Source organism: Loxodonta africana, chromosome 5 (assembly GCF_030014295.1).
Source record: "Loxodonta africana isolate mLoxAfr1 chromosome 5, mLoxAfr1.hap2, whole genome shotgun sequence".
NCBI classification, from domain to species: domain Eukaryota; kingdom Metazoa; phylum Chordata; class Mammalia; order Proboscidea; family Elephantidae; genus Loxodonta; species Loxodonta africana.
This window is the reverse complement of record NC_087346.1, coordinates 22,298,305-22,311,494: the sequence shown is the minus strand read 5'-3', so window position 1 is coordinate 22,311,494 and position 13,190 is coordinate 22,298,305.

Here is a 13,190-nt window from a genome sequence, read left to right as displayed (position 1 = left end):
AAGGACAAACATTGTATGATTTCATTTATATGAAATGACAAAAACAGGTAATTATATAGAAACCGATGGTTACCATGGTGAGGGTGGAGGAGGGGAATTCACTCACTGGGAAGTAGTGAACTTCTGTCTATGTTAATGGGAAAATTGGCGTCGACTAAGGGTAATGGTTACACAACCAGACTAATGTGGCTCTTACCATTAAGCTGTACGCCAGAGGGGAAAAAAGGGCAAAAATGGCAAATAAACTGTTCTATATAATCTTACGACTGCAACAGCAGCCAGAAAAAGAAAAAAGGTTGCAACGGTCTGTTCTACACAGGTACAACTAAACACTTCACAGGAATAGTTTTTTGGTTCTAAGATTTAGGGCCATGGCTTCCCGGATCTATCCAGCCAACTGGTCTAACGCTGTTGTTAGAGTTTCTTTTCGACCTCCTAGTTCAGCGGCTAGTGCCTGAGGTCTTAAAAGCTTGAAAGTGGCTACGCGAGATACAATTGGTATGTATTTACCTGGAACAGCACAGGAAAAAGAAGACCCAGGAATCAGAGAAGGAAATGGACTGTAGGCTGAATTGCCTCCATGAACTATTACCTCCATTACAAATGAGACCAGAAGAAACCGATGATGCCCGGCTATCGTCACTGAACATTTTGGTCTAGGACACAACAGATGGATCCTTATCAAAAGGAGGAAAAGCATGGAACAGATCTTCAAACTCAAATGAAAACCAGACTTATTGGATCCCTTGACACCAGGGGAACACTTGAATCTAACACCCTGAAATAATCTTTAAACTTGAACCAAAACAATCCCATGAAGCCATCATCAAATTAAACAACAGTTTAGCCCAATTAATTAAAAATGGGTTTGCCTTCAGCATATTGTTGTTGTGTGCCCTTCGGTTGATTCTGACTCGTAGCAACCCTATAGGATAGAGTAGAACTACCATGGAGGGTTTCCTTGGCTGTAATCTTCATGGAGGCTGATTGCCCAGGCCTTTTCTCCTGTCTGGTGGGTTCAAATTGCTGGCCTTTCAGTTAGCAGCTGAGCTCTTAACCATTGCAGCACTGGGGCTCTTTGCCTTGCATATAGTGCTCTTGTAAAGAATTATCCATACGAGCTTAATCTGACAACAATTCATCTAAAGGACAGATGAGAACTTTAAGGGATAGAGAGCCTAAGTTAATGGTGATGAAACAATATGGGTACAGAGGGCACTGGGTTTGGGTTAGAATGGTGACACAACGTGACGTATGTAAGCAAGGTTAAGGAACTGTTCATGTAGAAATTGTGAATGGATGTATGTTTGGTTGTATTTATCAACACCAAAAATAAATAAAATATTAAAATATATTTTTTAAAAAATCTCTGGTTGTAGGGCAGAGCATCACTGTGTGTGCTCTTTTTTTATTTTTAATTTTTTAATTTCCTCAAGTGATAATGTACAGCCACCAGACTTGAGAACCACGGATCTATGGAATGGAAATCTTAAAACTTCAGAGATTCCTTGCTATGATAAAATATCTCTATCTCAGATACCCATGTGTACTGACATAAAAATATGTTCAACACATATTTTAAATGAATAAAGCAAATTGTAGAAAGGCAGGTAAGTATGAGTACATTACTGAAAAAAAATTAAAATCTGTAAGAATAATATGCTTGGGTTGGTTTTATGGAATGGATAGATTCATGTTATCTCTCAAACTTTTCTGGTTATTTATAGAAAAGAAAATCTAGATGAACATATATGCCAGTTGTCATCAAACGGATTCCGACTCATAGGAACCCCATGTGTTTCAGAATAGAACTGTACTCCGTAGTGTTTTCAATGGCTGTGATCTTTCAGAAATAGATTGTCGGGCCTTTCTTCTGATGAACCTGTACGTGGATTCAAACCGCTAACCTTTCATATATTCACCTTTTGACACCTTTTCCTTTATGAGTATGAGGCGTTGGGGGTTCGGCGGTAGAATTCTCACCTTCCATGCGGAGACCTGGCTTGGATTCAGGCCAATGTACCCCATGGGGAGCCACCACCTGCCTGTCAGTAGGAGCTTATGTGTTGCTAAAATGCTGAACAAGTTCCAATGGAGCTTCCAGACTAAGATGGACTAGGAAGAAAGCCTTGGTGATCTACTTCCAAAAATTATCCAGTGTTAACTTTATTAATCACAATGGTCTGATTTGCAACCCACTCTGAGGATGACGCAGAGCTGAGCAGCTTTCATTCCATTGTGCATAGGATTGCCAGGAGTTGGTGGCTGACCCCACAGCAGTTAACAATGACAGTGAAGTTCTTATCTGCAACCTTGGTTGAATCAGACAATTTTACATTTACATTTATAGACAATTAATAATATTCCTATACCAGGGAATGTTGCCATTCACATATGAAAGCAAAGGAGCGAAGTTTTTGTATATTAAAAGCACTCTGAAAATATCCTACCCATATACTTTTTTGAGAAAATTCTCTAACCAAATGAAAATTATTCTCTCATGATAGGGAAGAAGAAAATTTCAAGAAACTTTGATGAACGGTGAATCTTATAATATTTACAATTAAATCTAAATGGATGATGATAGCTAACTGGGAATTATACTGTTAAGAATTTTGAAATAACCAAACCCAAAATCAAACCCATTCCCACTGAGTCAATTCTGACTCATAGCAATCCTATAGGACAAAGTAGAACTGCTCTATACAATTTCCAAGGCTGCAGTGGTTTGGTTTGGGTTTGATTAATCTTTACGTAAGGCTACTGCCACAGCTTTCTACTGTGGAGTGGTTCGAACCTCTGACCTTTTGGTTATCAGCTGAGCACTTCACCACTGTGCCACCAGTGCTCCTTGATTTTGAAATAGGAAAGACATATTCTGAGGGAAAACTTCATAATAGTCTGGGATTGAAATCCTATAATTATCTTAGCCAAACTCAGGATTTGGAGTCTTAGGGAAGATATGGGAAAGTGAAGTGTTCTAAAGGTTTCATTTCAGAGGAAGGAGTGAAAAAGCAGTGCGCAAGTAATACGGCTTGGTAGGAAGGTAATTAATTTTTGATCTAGCAATAGGTATATACAGATTTAATTATACCTTTTAGGAACTGGAAGACAACCATTAGTACAGTTGAAAAGTATATGAAGGGAGTGAGTAATCTGGAAGTCATAATTATTTAATTTATCAATACAAAAATAACTAGGAAAGTTAGTTATGAGTAGCAGAATGAATTGGCATAATGAAAATATCAGTTCATGAGTCAAGAAGCTCAATTAATCCAATAAAAGTAAGAACAAGAGGAGGAAAGAAAATAAAGCATAATAAAGATACAATAAGATGAAAGGCAATAAAATTAAATATATCAATTTTTGATATAAGTGTAAAATCCTATCACGAGGCAAAAAACTCTCAGATTGGGTTAAAAATCAAATTCAATTGTATACGATATCAGATAGGGTCTCAACAAGACGTCACACTCAGAATAATTTGAAAAAGGTTTTCTTAGGAAAAGGAGCCCTGGGGGCGCGGCGGTTAAGTGTTTGGCTGCTAACTGAAAAGTCAGCAGTACAAACCCATCAGTCACTCTGGAGGAGGAAGATGTGGCAGTCTGCTTCCATAAAGGCTACAACCTTGGAAACTCCGTGGGGCAGTTCTATGGGGCGCTCTTAGTTGGAATCCACTTGACGGCAGTGAGTTTGGTTTTGGTTTGGTGTTACACTGAGGCTGATAACAGAACTTACTGCTAAGCTAAAGGACAAGATAGGACAGGGTTACCAGAACCTAGAAGGAAAGGCTCATGTGGAGGAGGCCACCAGAGAGTAGCAGTGACTTTCAGGTGAGGGTCACAGATGGCCTGAGGTGACATTACAGGGAAGGAGCTGAGAATTGACCTCCCTTTCTTTCTGCCTTGATCTAGCCAGAGAGCAAGGGTGGAAGCTCATGTTGTCCATACAGGTCAGCTTCTTCCGAACGAGAGCAGAGTGGAGTAGGGTGAAGAGTGGATCTAGAGGAGCCATTTTAAAACCATTTGGGAAAAAAACCCAGAACCCAGTGCCGTCGAGTCGATTCCGACTCATAGCGACCCTATAGGACAGAGTAGAACTGCCCCACAGAGTTTCCAAGGAGTGCCTGGCGGATTCGAACTGCTGACCCTTATGGTTAGCAGCCATAGCACTTAACCACTACGCCACCAGGGAAAAGCTGCACCTAAATTAAAGTGCCAAAAAAAAAAAAAAAAAGCTTCCAATAAAGGAATAAGGAAAGGTATCTAACAGCAATAGGGTGTTAAAAAAAACCAAAACCAAACTCTTTCCCGTCTTGTGAACCAGCTGCAGTCGAGTGGATTCTGACTCATAGTGGCCCTACAGGACAGAGTAGAACTGCTCCACAGAGTTTCCAAGGAGTGCCCTGTAGATTCGAACCACCGAGCTTTTGATTAGCAGCCATAGATCGTAACCACTACTCCACCAGGGTTTCCCAACAGGATGTTGATAGGACGTTTTCTGTTACCCAGAAGTAGTGGAATTAGGCTAAAAGATTCTGTCCTAAGCTGAAGGAAAACATGAGATTTTAATTTGAAAGAGTTCACTGATCCCAGTCAGGATTAATGAAAACAAAACAACAACAATAACAAACCCTAGATGTACCCTATGAAAGCTGTGAATTTCAGAGATTAAAAAAAAAAAAAAAAAAAAAAACTTACAGGCTTCTAGACAAAGAACAAGTAACTTTCAAAGGTAACTTGCTGGGGAGAAGAAACGACTAAATATCCTCCCACGGAACAGCCACCTGGAAGCCACGCTGCCAAAATATCCCTGCAGGACTTACTAATAGACACTCTGATACTACTGGGAAGAGGGAAAAGGTCGTTTTTAGGCCTTGAAAGAGTTAAGTATTCCTGGTAAGAGGCACTTGAAGCCAAGAGATACACAGAGGTTGGAAGTACCTACAAGGTGGGGTGACCTGCATGTAGTCCCTTGGCTGGATGTTTGCCGAGGAACAGAAAACTCTGTTCCAATCATGTGATGCCACCAAAGTAATACGTGGTCAGAGAATTCTTGGGAGAGCCCTGTAGGTCTCCTGAAGTATGTGGCACATAGAACACGGGCACCGTGTCTTCTTCTGGTCTAGAAAATCTTGAAGGTGGGTGACCACTGAATGACCCGTGCCAGGAGGGTGAAGGAACAATGATGAGGTATAAGTATGAAGAAGACGAGGCAACCTTCCACCTCATCCCAGCTCCAACTTGCTATGATACTATATTATGGAATCTTAACAACTTTTTCAGTGGAGAACAGAATATCAGACATTTTTTCAAAGGATAGTCATAGCATGTTTTAAAAGACTCCTCAGCAATATACACAAATAAATTGACACAAAGCCTATTTGGTAAACTAGGTACATAACAACAGAAGTATTTGGAACAGTGGTAAACAAAGAAACCAGTTGCCATTGAGTCAGTTTTAACTCATGGAAACCCCAGGTGTGTCAGAGTCGAACTGTGATCCATGACTGATTTTTTGGAAGTAGATTGCCAGGCCTTTCTTCTGAGGTACCTCTGGGTAGACTCAACCTTTGGATTAGCAGCTGATCTCGTTAATCATTTGCACCACCCAGGGACGCCAAACAGTGGTAAAATACCACCTAAGTAACTAAAAATAGCAGGATAGTAACTTGATGAAACTTAATTCTTAAAATACTAATTCTGTGAACTGTATAGCAAGATAAGAAATTATAAAGGTAAGAAAGAAGAGTAGTATATGAAAATATCTCTAGACTATGATTGCACCAGTGCAAAAAAGTACATAAGCCAATACGCAAATACTAGAAGGGAGCACAAATAAAATAAGAATAATTGATGTCTTTGGCTAGTGGAATGTGGGTGGGGTTTTTTTCTTAATCATTTCTTTTGTTTCTATAACGTTGCTTATGCAATAAATGATATCAAAAGAGAAACAAATGGAGGAAGTGGAACCAGAACTATTAGACAACCCTTGAGGAATTTTGCTGTTTAAGGAGGCAGAAGATAGGGCAGAATCTGGAAGGAGACGTGTGATCAGGGGAAGGGAGGAGTTTTGTTTTACAGACAGGAAACATAGTTACATATTTTTAGCCTGATGAGAATGATCCATTAGAAAGGAAGAAAATTGATGGTGGAGAAAGGAGAGTTGCAGAATAAAGTCCTTTGGTAGGGGAGAGAAAATCTACCCAACGCTTAAGTGAAGGTGGGCTTTAGACAGGAGCAGGAGGTGTCAATTTGTAGTAACAGATGGCAGGTCAGGGGATATGTAGAATATATGGGAAGAAGTGCAGATAGGCTGGCTAATCTGATGGTAGGAAGTTGAGGAAGTTCTGTTCAGATCAATTCCATTGTCTCAGTAATACAAGAAGCAAAGCAAGGTGTCAGCTAAAGATGGGGGTTGTTTGAAGTTTAAGAAAAGGGAAGAAGGTGTCAAATGCTCTTGGAGGCTGAGTGAGTTAATGAGGAGGATAAAACAACTGCCAGGGTTGATTCCGACTCGTAGTAACCCCCTATCAGAGTAGAACTGTGTTCTACTGAGTCTTCAATGGCTGACTTCTCAGAAGTAGATCTGTAGGTATTTCTTCCAGTCTCCTCTGGGTGGACTCAAAACTCCAAACTTCCAGTATGCAGCAGTGCGCATTAACTGTTCGCACTACCCAGGGACTCTGGAGTTAATGGACCAAGGCTTTAGTATGGTAGGCTTTCCTGAGAGAACAGGTGTCTAATTGAAGTTTGGGCAGCAACAGGTCAATGTCGGTGTCTTGAACACACAGTCTTTCTTCTTTCCATCCACTCTTAAAGAGTTCAATTTCAGTATCATAAATTGTTCCCTAATTTTAAAAAGGAGTTGATTAGTTGCTATTATCCTTCTTTTTCATTTTATGTATGAACAATGATGTTGTCAGTACGCTTATGAGCAGCTATCTTGAACTCTCAGCTCACATTTACTCTTTGGGTGTTTTATCATTATACAAGAACATCTTCTGGAAACATCAGAATGAGCTGATGCAACGCACTGATGCCACCACCCACTGGACACCATGACCCATGATCTATGGGTGTGAATTGTAGTTTGCACATTCTCAGGAGTACTGACACTCCTCAGAAACTTCAGAAAAAAAAGAAAGAAAGAAATCTGTATCATTTTTCTCTGTATGAGTGTGTAGTCATTTTTTTAGAAATGGTTTTAAGTGAAGACAGGGCCACACAAATTGTATGACTAATTTCTCTCAAAAGTTAGGTCCTTTTTGTAACCTTTTACAGCCTACACACTGATGTCACACTGATGTCACTAACAGGACTAAATACCAGTGAGGTGCATATGTGTGCATATTGGGATTTATTCTAAGTTATCAGGAAATGAGAAGAGAAATGAACAAGAGACCCTGTAGAAAAACAAACTCATTTAGGAGGAAAAAGAAATTAAAATTAAGCAGTTGAATACGTTGGCCATTATTATACCCACTGCTTTTTCGACAAGAAGCTGCCAAAAAAGAAAGTTGTTGCTCAAAGAATTAATGCCAGGAAAGTGTTCACTTTCCAGTTGAGCTTTTATCAAACATTGTAAATTATAGAATATATCTTATTTCGCTTATTGCCTTGACTACCAGGAAGATTAGAGCTAAATTTAATGAACGATGAATGTAAAGCTCAAGCTCCTGGTACAATTACTGTTGTCTGTTTAAATGATTTGTATTGCTCATTTTTATAATTTCAAATTCTCTTAACTTTTGTCTTTTAATAGGCAGGTGGTAATTTGAAATTGTTTTTCAAAATAGGAGGGCCAATATCTTGCAAAATAGGGAGATGATCATATGTTCTGCAATAAATAAACGGTGGAAATTGGAAATTAGCATTTTGGGGCAGTTCTGATACATGTATAATGCTAAGATTTAAAAATGCTTGTCTTTATAATAGTCAAAATGTTTTTCTTAATTTGTTTAAAATGTCTTTTACATGGATACTGAAAACATTAACTTTAGCTCAGTCCATTAGAATTGTAATGGGTCCTAAACTGAATCTTTGCTATAACTTCGTTATTCTATTAAGTAAACGACTGGTCAAAACATTAGCTTTTCAGACAGTATATTGTTTGGAGGGCTTAAATTAATGAAATGCATTTTCCTCTAAAAAAAAAAAAAAAAGTAGAGGAATATTGTAAAAACACTTGAAATTTTCAAGTCTATCCAACTCCTGTTCCAGGTTTTGCTTTGTTTTATCGCTACTCATTCCTTCCATGTTTCTTTTGTAAGGAGACCTTAACCTTAAGAACACTAATTTGAAATGAAATTGCGTATTCTCCTAATGACTACAGGCTGAGGTGTATAAATTATTGTTTCATCCCACGGGGTGATTGCTGTAGGTCAGGCTTGAGGTCACTGACTGGACAGTTACAAACAAAGTCATAGTTTGGCTGAGGGCATAGTAAACTTGGACTGCTGACAAAGGCTGATGCTTCTTTAGCAATGAAAGAAAAAAGTATTCAGTTCTCTCCTCTGAACACAAATAAGCACTGGGTATATTATAAGGAGCCAGTTCTGGTGAATTGGAGTTTATAATTATTTCCAAGTCTGGAATGCATTGCTGTTTGACCATATGTGGCCAGGTCAAAGGTACTGGTGTTTGGGAACACTTCTGGGAAAATAAAATTACCACCAAGAAAAGGTAAAGAACCTTAGCATTGTAGAGTTGGAAGAGACCTGTATCTAGAAGGGCTAACAAAAGAAGAATCCATAAGTGGGTACTCTCTTTGAAGATCTGAAGGAAAAGAGTTTCTACAACTTCTCACTATAGTCCACTCTCATTCAGTCTTTGCGTAAGAGAACCTGATGACACATGGACATTTATACAAACATGAGTATAGTAATGAGTGTTGCCCTTCTTTTGAAAACCGTCCACCTTATCAAGGTTTCTTTAAGATGTAAATGCTCCGGATGTGATCTGTTCAAAGGTCAGAGGAATTGTAGCCTCCTGCCATTTGGTTACTAAACATCTATTAATGAAGCCCAGTTATATTAGCTTTTTTGGCAACAACTTTACTCTTTTGGTTCCTACCAACCTGTGATCTTTTCTATGTGATGTTTATTCCAAGTCAGATTCTTCCATGCTGTAGTTGCCAAATTAATTTCTTTTTTAAACTTCGATGTAGATGTATCTACATTATTACTAATTTTATCTTAATTTTCTACCTTGTAGAGAATCTTTTAAATTTTAATTTTGTTATCTGTCCCACTAGTTATTAATTCTTTGAGCCCTGGTGGCACAGTGGTTAAGAGCTTGGCTGCTAACCAAAAGGTTGGCAGTTTGAATCTATCAGCCACTCCTTGGAAATGCTATGGGACAGCTCCACTCTGTCCTATAGGGTCGCACAATGAGTCGGAATCGACTGTGTGGCAACAGGTTTGGTTTTTTGGTTTTATTTAGTACTCTCAGCTTTACGATGATAAAATTTTGGCAATAATTACACCTCTGTGGAAATATGAGCACTGCTGATGAGAATATAACTCATCACAGGCATTTTGGAGGTGAATTTGACAGTATCTCTTAAAATCGAAAATGCAGGCACCCGGTAAATCCATTACTGAGTAAAAACTCTGGAGAAAAACTTAAATATTTGAACATGGAGATGAGTCATTGCAGCAGTTTGTAGTACCAAAAGCTTATTTATACCCTAAATGCATATCAATCAGGGAATAGTTAAGTAAAGGTAGTCCCTGACTTACAACATATTCAAGTCACGATGAACTATACTTACACAACCATCCTTTGTTTGATGTTTATTGTACATCTTATTGTTAGCAATATGTACTGTATACAATGTTGCAGTGTGTAATTTGCTGATGTTATTATTCTCAGATGTTCACTCACAGATGTTCAATTTAATGATTTACTGTTCAAAACACTGCCAAATAGCAGTGTCATAGCACAAAAAGAACTTGCACTCTGTTAAAAGTGAAAGTAAAGAGATCTATTCAGGGAAGAGAAATAGCCAGTCTGGGAAACACAATGTAACTCCAGATCACACAGTGTTCTAGTGCTCTGAGGGAGAAGCAAACTATTTATACAGAAAAGTGGGAAAGGGAATTTGTGACCACAATCATGGGGGCTTGAGATGACATATAGTTACAAGACTTGTTGCAGGGAAGTTAAAATTTTGTAGGGTTAACTAATCTATTTTCTAACCAGACTTTCTGGAGCCAACCTAGCAAGTGATTTTCTGAAATGTCCACACACACATTCTTCCTGGGGCGTGCTGCACAAACGTTCTCCCAAGATCACCCAGATAAACATTTTCTGACAAACATTTCTTCATAAACCATGTCTATGCCTCTTCTATCGTTTGGTGAGAGCACTTAAAGGTTAGCAAGAAGTTTCATGTCACTGGATTCTAAATCACAGGCTCTATTCTAAGGAAGGCAGAAAGGAGGGCTTACGACAGGCTAAAGTTTAACTAGAGAAATGGAGCTTTGATTCAGGTTTGTGTCAGTCATTTTTAATCATGAAAAGCACCTCAGTTTTAGGGAACCCTCACACATTCTGCCCTCTTGATCAGGAATCTCCATAGAGATTCTTCGATCACTATTATGAGAGTGCTTTCTTCTGTATAGACCTCTATTTGGAGCTTTGGATGGCCACTCATCAAGCTTTTAAGACCCCCGACACTACCTACTAGTCCACCTTGCCTAGAGGAACGGTTATTAGTGGTAGCCGGGCACCATCTATTTAAATGAGTTCTTCACTATGTCATAGCTTAGACACTCCACTTTTGTGATCTTCTAATTGCGTGTGGAGTGAGGTCACATCAGGAGGAACAACTTAACATTTCCAAAATGACTAACTCAAGGTGTGAAATCAGTTTTCTCTAAAGGCATAATTTCTGAAAAGTACGTTACTTTTTACATAGCACGGGGAGATGCAGTTTGATTACAGGCATTACATAAGCATTTCATAGCAAATTTAACAAGTCCTAAAATAATGGTTATAATTGTTAAAAGAAGTAACCCAGTTACAACCGGGACCCAATATCATGGGGTAGCCAACTGAATATGGCAAAAATGGAATGGACAGTCCTGGGAGGAATGTTATGTAATCAAGTGGCTTTATGTTGGGTTTCAGTGATGTCCTATTTCACTGCTCCAGAAGTATTAATTCAAGAGCAAGCAACATGAAGTATTAGCTATAGCACAAACTCCTTATGGTTGCGCTAATAAAAAAAATCCAAGACTATTCTAAGGTCCAAGATGACCTTTAAAAATGAGCCCAAGGATTCCTGTTGGGCGGTCATTCCATCAGTGACATGGTCAGCAATCTGAGCCATAGTGGCAGATAAATTGCAAATAGATTTTTCTAATTGTAATATGCCATAAGTAGGAACAAACGCTAGAAGAAATGACCAACCCCATCCTGGCCTATCAGTGAGGGAATTGTTGGGAAGGGTAATTTCTCTTTTATGCAGTGTTACTAATTTTAATTCACTTGTCTAATTCAAACTGTCATTATATGAATGGATATTTAAGGGAATTCCAAAGGTGTCCAGAGTACATTGGCCTACATGTTCCACCCATGTAAACATGGTAAGGCCCAAGAATAGAACTCAATGTTGGACTTCTTTCTTAAATAGGTGGTTTCTCCACATGAAAAGATGTATCCATATGGGGCCATAACATGCCCTTTCCTGTTTGCTTATTGGGGAAGGGAACAGTTTGATTGGCTTTCTCAAGCCAGCTTTCAGTTACAGAGTTATTACAAATAGATAACCCTCTGAATTCCAGATGCTTTTTGAGCTGGCTGAAAATTGGAGAAGTCTGGTGGTCATTGGTGAGACAGAAATCTATTAAGGTGGAATAGAATTGGGCATTACCAGCAAAAAGAGTATACCACTCAGGGCTACAGCACCGGTTGAGATCCACCGAGAAATGAATAAGATAAAAATAAGGTACTAATGGATAGGGTAATAGTACTGGGGGGTGCCACAGCTTGACACGGATGAATCATTTAAATGGCCTCTCAAAATTGATGGTGAAATTAGGTATAAATGTATAAGATAGTGCTGGAATGTCTAAAGGATAAGAATGGTCTTGTGTAGACTGAGGGGAGCAGTGACATATCCAATAGTCAGTTACACTTCCAGCACTGGCCACTGACTGAGCTAACCTGACAAAAATATTTCCTTTCCAACCCTTAGTGAGAGTTAGTAAAAATAGTAACAGACTACTTAAGAAGAGCTTCATAATAAAGAAAAACTACCCGGAAGTAAAGTAATAAGGCAAATAATAAAGTAAGTTCCTTCAGTCACCTGCATGAGAAAATAAAATTTTACTGGGGGATAACACCACAATAATGAAGCAAAGCTAATAACATGAGAAAAGTTATAATTATAAAGCAAAGTCTGAAGATCTCAACAGCTTGCATGAAGTCTTGATCCGTGATATTAGGACCAGATGACTATTTCAGATGTCATTTGCTTCTGACCACTAGGGCCAGTGATCTTCAGTTCTACAGAGGGCTGAAAAGTCCATAAAGAGGTCTTAACTTTCTTCAATTGAAACAAGTGAATCCAAGTTTTTAGTCCTTGTAATTTAGAAACACAAGGATTGGTAAGAAGGATCAAATAAAATTCTTTCCATTGAGGTTCTAAGGGATCATTTAACTGGTGTCTTTTCCAATATACAGAATCTCCCAAGACTGCTGGGTAATTGGTATATTTCTAAATTCTTATCATCAAAAGCTTATTTAACTTGTGAAAAATATTCTTTAGAGTACTGTATTAATGGCTGGCAATATTTCAGTAAATCAGCTTGTGCAATGTTAGGGTCAGTATAAATGACATAAGGGAGAATCATAGGTCTTTCAGTAATTATTTCATAAGGAGTAAGTTTATGGGTCCAAATAGTGTAGATCTCAGATTTAAAAGGATTAAAGGGAGTGCTTTAGTTCAAGGGAAACTTAAAGCTTCACAAAGCTTTGCAAACTGGGCTTTGATTATTCCATTAGTACTGTCCACTAAACCAGAAGATTGAGGATGTTAGGGACAATGCAATCCTTGGCAAGTGGGAAAGACTCAACATAGCTCTTGAACAACCTGACTGGTAAAATGAGCTCCTCAGTCACTACAAAGAGTTTTGGTGTTCCCCAGGTGGGTATAATATTTTCAAAGAGCTTCTTTGCTAC